General features: G+C 49.3%; 1 pseudogene; it reads left to right on the forward strand.

Moving 5' to 3' along the window:
• LOC144180006 (uncharacterized) overlaps positions 1 to 5,410 on the forward strand; it is a 29,360-nt pseudogene extending 23,950 nt beyond the window's left edge.
• Positions 5,411 to 6,000: the final 590 nt, after the last annotated feature.

Here is a 6,000-nt window from a genome sequence, read left to right on the forward strand (position 1 = left end):
CGGTGATGACCAGGAGCTTCCAGAAGGGCGAATAATGTCTCGCTGAAGCATATCGTCAACATTGTCTTGAATAATTTTGCGTTCTGAGGCCGAAACGCGGTAGGGACGACGGCGAATTATACACGAACCATCTGTTTCTATACAATGAGTTGCCGCTGATGTCCGTCCAAGAGTGGAAGAGTGGCAGTCGAATAAGGCCTTGTGTTCCGTAAGCAGAGCGAGGAGCGCTTCCCTCTTTTCCAAGCTGAGCTCAGGGCTGATGGTAGAAGTAAGGCACGAAACCGTAAGCTCTGGATTACAGGCACACTGCACTGACGCAAGAGGGCAAAGTGCTGGAGAGGTAACGTCGTCCTGGGAAATAGTGGCAACGGTAATGCCTTGTGGAAGGAGAATCGGCTCAGAGGCAACATTCAATGCGGCGATTAGAGCTGATCCCCGCGAAAAGCGAACGAGACATGGGGGTATTATGGCTCCTTTACAAGCGAAGCTGCCAGCTGGTGTGACAAAGACATCTCCGTCGGCGATATTGTCGCAGGCCACAAAAAATACAGTTTCTTCACCGGGAGGCAGAACACAATCTTCGGTAGCTACCAAACGCTGTATTGGCGCATCTGACACACTGGCAATGGCTGTCTCGGTGAGGTGAATAGCCGGTTGTCGGCAGGAAATTACCGCGGACGATGCTGATAAAAAGTCCCAACCCAGAATGATTTCATAAGCACATAGAGTCAGCACCGCACACTGAATGTGATGTAGAAGCCCGTCAATCATAACACGTACTGTACAGTATCCAGAGGGGCGAATCTTATCACCATTTGCTCCTCGTAAAGACGGACCGGTATACGGAGTTCTAACTTTTCTCAGGCGGGAACTCAACTGTGCGCTAATAACCGAAACACTGGCTCCCGTATCCACAAGCGCATCAATACACACCCCTTCCTACGGATAAAATGTTCGACGGACGGTCCGGAGGAGTTCTGGTTTCTCGGAGCAATGCAGTTTCCCCTCCAAAAACTGCAGGCGCTAGTTTTCCGAAGCCTGGTCAGTGGGACGGGAAGCAGGTCGAAGAGGCGACAGTGAGCGGCGATACGGCGAGGGTGATCGACGTCGTGCCGCGCGATTATAAGAAATATCGGTCGAGTCTCGAGGAGGCGAAGGATGGCGAGGAGGCGAAACGTACCCATTACGACGAGCCCCGTAGACAAAGCGGGTGTCATCCCGTTCATCATGCGCGTAACCTCTTCGCTCGTCCTGTTGGCGTCGCCGGCAAAAGCGAGAAATGTGGCCCCGAATACCACAGTAGTAGCAGACGGGGCGGTCCCGCGGGAAAAGCTGACGGTCGGGACGGACGTGCGAGTAGTATGGCTGAGGATACGGACCGGTTGAAATTGCTGTCAGATGTCCGTGAGAAGGTGGTAGCGGGGGAGCTTCCACTCGCATGGGTGGTTTCGAAGCGGCATCGCAGTATGACATGGCGTGGATGGTAGAAGGGGCGGGGTTAACAGATGGTACCGCCGTCATGGACGCAAGCTCCTCCTTGATGAGGTTTCGCAGGTAAAACGCGTTCGGGCGACAGTTGTCACGTGGGGGGCACGGTGAGGTACGGTTTTCTAGCTCCTCACGGATGATACTACGTATCAGGGTACGTAAGTCCATGTCCCCATCCATGCAAGTTGACGAAGGCTGAGGTTGCAAGCGAAGAGACTGCAACTGGTCGAGACGTAGGCAGGTTGTTCGCACATCATTAACGCTTGTGGGGTTCTGAAGAGCAAAGGCGCTAAATGCGAAAGGAGCAATTCCCTTCAAGATGTGGCGCACCTTGTCAGCCTCGGGCATGCTTTCGTCCACCCTGCGGCATAGGGCAAGAACGTCCTCGATGTAAGAAACGTATGTTTCTTCGGGATGTTGCACGCGAGAGTTCAGCTTCTTTCTGGCACAATCTGAGCGGAGAGACGGGGTGCCGAAGGCCTGGCGTATCTCATCCGTAAAGGTGGTCCAATCAGCGAAGCGTCCTTTGTTGTTGTAGAACCACGTCTTCGCCACCTCGTTTAGAGAGAAGGGGACAATGCGCAGCTTGCAAACGTCATCCCACCGGTTAAACTGGCTGACGCGGTTGAACAACTCGTCGAGCCAGTCGTCGACATCTTCCCCGCGAAGACCAGCGAAGAAAGGAGGGTCACGCTGGGGCCTTGTTAGCAACCACGTCGACGCCGTTTGAGCGGCGGACTCCGATCTGGCTTCTCGCTGCATCGGCGGAGCTGGTAGCAGGATGCGTCGGCCGGAACGGAGCTCCAGGGGTGTAACTGGGAGCGGCGGAGGACGGGGTCAAAAGGCAACTCCACCACTTGAAAGGCAAAGTCACGGGGAAGCGCAGACCGTTTATTCCGGCTTCGCGAAAGGAACAACCCGCAGAGACTCCGACGAAGATGACGGTCGCACGAGGCACGGGATATCAGGGTTGCAGCCGGTGGCGCGTGAATGAAGATGATGCTGATGATGGGAGTGTTTCTAGATGCTATGAATGGGGAGGATGACCACTGTAGCGATCGGTATGAAAACATCGCTCACAATATAAATATATAGATATATATATATATATATATATATATATATATATATATATATATATATATATATATATATATATATATATATATATATATATATATATATATAAGGTGTTCCAGCTATTATGACCCAACATTAAAAAAGAGAGCTCTGGCGTTACTCGGAGAATAATCTAATGCAAAATGTTTGCAGTACTGAGGATTAGAAGACAGTAATTTTTTCTTTGATGAGACTTAATTAATTGTAATTAATTATCCACCTCAAGTACTACTCTCATAATCCTCAAGTGTCAATGACGCCTTTGTAGGTGCCCACGAGAGGCATCTAACTCCAGTATTTTCAGCGACTAATTGCCTACTCATTTATTCTGACTGATAAAGAAACCCCGCGAAATATGAAAAAGTACCACGGGACGGTACATGTGGCTGCTTTACGTCATCCTGCGACGACTTCCGTAAACGCGCCTCGCGGAGAGACTTTTTCTTCGCCTCGATTCCCAATGCTCGTTGCAGACTCTCAGGCCCTGATCGAGTGAGTCTCCCGCCCGGGACTTCCAGTGGCCGTGCCGGCTGCGCGTTCGCCACCGGCAGGAATGCGGGTCGACCCGCTGTTGGCCGTCAGACGCGGCCGCGTATCTGGGCCACCGGGCCAAGTTCTAGCGCGTGCGGCCGCTTTGCTCAAAGGGCAGCGTGTCCGAGGCGCCGCCGCCGCCGCCGCAGAAACTTTCATTGGCCGGTCCACGCTTCACCGGGCGGCGCCAAGAGCGAACGCCGCCAACTCACCAGGTCCGCTCTGCACTGCACTCGCGTACCTGTCGTGTCCCGTCATCACCGGTCGTGTTACTTCTAAAGACGATAGTCTTTCTTGGGCTACTTAAACCCAGAAATTTTGGTCTGTCTGTATGTATGTCTGTCTGTCTGTCTGTCTGTCTGTCCGTCTGTCTGTCTGTAACTCGATTCAGCCACCCGGCCAAAGTAAACTTCTTACTGCGCAATAGTCTTATAGCCAAATGTAAACGTCTAAGCCCGGTTTATCTGTTCATACTTGTCAACTTTGTTGAACAAGAACAAGACATTACGCAAATATAAGGCAGGAAATTAGTACACAAGGGATATGTGTTCCTACAGTGTTCCTTTATTAAAAAATTCATGGATGCTTGGTTTTTCGATAGCAAATGATATTCTACAGCTACTGCAGAAAACCGCCGCCTCCTCGCGGCATATGAAAAATCACGCGGCAACAGCAACGAAAGGTTCCACTAGCTAGGTTCTACGTTCTGCTTGGAACGCACGCGGAGCACGGCCACGCGGTTCTATAAACTTTGTTGTCGGCCGCCTCCATTCACGCGCGTCTCCGCAGTATTGCAGCGCTGGTATCGAGGAACCCGGCCTGTAGCACTGGAACGCGGTAAATTAAAATCGCCTTGCGCAAATATTTAGTGTGTTTACCTTGGGATGAGCGCGATGGTACAGAAACAGCATGAAAGGTGAGCGGGAAAGCAAAGGGGAGGAGGGGGGGGGGGGGCATTTCGTTGGCAAATGTCTACAAAGACTATCGTCTTTTGACGACGTTTGCAACGAAAGAAGCAGATACGCGGCCAATTTTTTTTCCGGACTTTTTCCAGACTTTTTCTTTTTGCTGTTCATATTTCATTGCCGTATTTTTATTTATTCATTCATTCATTCATTCATTCATTCATTCATTCATTCATTCATTCATTCATTCATTCATTCATTGTTACTTTCAACAGACTATCTTGTTTTTTCGTTCCGGTATACTTCTGTCTTAGGTAGTTTGTTAAAACTTATTTGATTGACTTTCGCGCTTTTCATTTCGCCTTAGATCGGCCGTCGCATGCTGGACATCCCTAATATGGATCTGTGAATGGACTGGGTTCCAGGCCATGCTGGCCGGATCGGTAACGAGACCCCTTACGAGTCGGCGTGCGAGCCTATAGAAATCAGCTCCAACCAGGGCTGCCCCGTCCCAGTAGAACCTAAGGCCGCAGCCAAGGACGCATCCGAGAAATCACTTCTAACTTAAACTTCTTTCTTGTCTTGTTCCCAATTTCCCTCCCCCCTCTCCTTTTTCCTACTCTGTTGAAATTCCTTATCGTTTGGCTCCCTTAACTTGTAATCGGCGCCTCCGCTTCTCTTCTACAGTTTTTCTGCTTTACTTTTTTGTCAGCTGTTGTTAGAACGAAGCTGTATTACAACTACCCTCCGCCACGTGGTCGATGTCTGTACGCATCGCGTCAAGACGAAAATATTTCGTCACCAGTTTCTGGCGAACGCTCTGTAGATCTCAACAGAATGCCGGTATCCTGAAAAAAAAAATAAGCATACGGAAATTGGCCTCTAACACGACTCCGAATTTTATTTACTCGTCATAATTAGTTCATAGTGAAGTTTTTAACGATACCGAATTCCCTTTTGCTGTCAATACTCGACCATTTGAGGAGGAAGTGCGGTTACAGAAAACGGCTGTAACTCTTGTCTTACCGGAACTATCCGCAAAATGATATGACAATTAGCCGCTATGGGACGACTCTACCACTACACCTTGTTTCGCCTAGTTTTTACAATTACGTTGTTCACAGCGAGGTTGTTATTGCCTGGAGAAATACTGCAGCTCATCAGACTCAAAGTGCTCCAGGTGCGACGACGACCACCACTACGAAGGCTGCACCAGGCCTCCCTCCTGCTGGGTGTGCAAGAAGCACAACTACGACAGCGGCGGGGACATTGACACGCGCCATGCATTCTCCTCCCGCGACTTCCCGACTTACCTTCGACGCGTCGCGGAGGAGGCTGAACGCATCTTCTTGTCAATGTGGGAGTAGGCTCATAGTAGGGTATTTTCGAACTGCCATAGAAAAGCTTCCATCTTTGCATGTATGTACGTGCTATTGCTGCAGTGACTATAGCTTCGAATTTTGAACGATGGAAAAGGACAGAGCGAAGAAAAGCACAAAAACGCGAAATATGTCCGGAAAGTGGCATTTGGGGTCTGGACAGGAAAGTACTGACTGCAGTATTAGAGGAAAGGACAAATTCCCTCTCATTATGACACTTATGGAAAGCGGTAAATCTTATTATGACATTGACAGTTTTTCCAAAGCGTTTACCGGTTGTCGTAAACTAGCGTTGATGCACATAAATGCCAGGAGCATGAGAAACAAGCTAGATGACATTAATATCTTCTTTGAAACAATTAAACCTGAACCTGGTTGACGAAACATGATGCGATTCCATTCTTTAATGGATACCGATCTAAACACCTTTTCAGACAGGACAGGAGGGGGGGGGTGGAGTTGCAATTTACCTTAAAGAATCCATACCGTATACGGTCATTGACGACTTTTCTAGGAGTAATAACGATGTTGAGTGCTTAACAATTCGTTTGGGAAAGACCACAGTGTCTGTGGTCTAT

Source organism: Haemaphysalis longicornis, unplaced genomic scaffold, assembly GCF_048455015.1.
Source record: "Haemaphysalis longicornis isolate Haplotype H1 unplaced genomic scaffold, Haemaphysalis longicornis Haplotype H1 scaffold_4, whole genome shotgun sequence".
In the NCBI taxonomy this organism is placed as follows: domain Eukaryota; kingdom Metazoa; phylum Arthropoda; class Arachnida; order Ixodida; family Ixodidae; genus Haemaphysalis; species Haemaphysalis longicornis.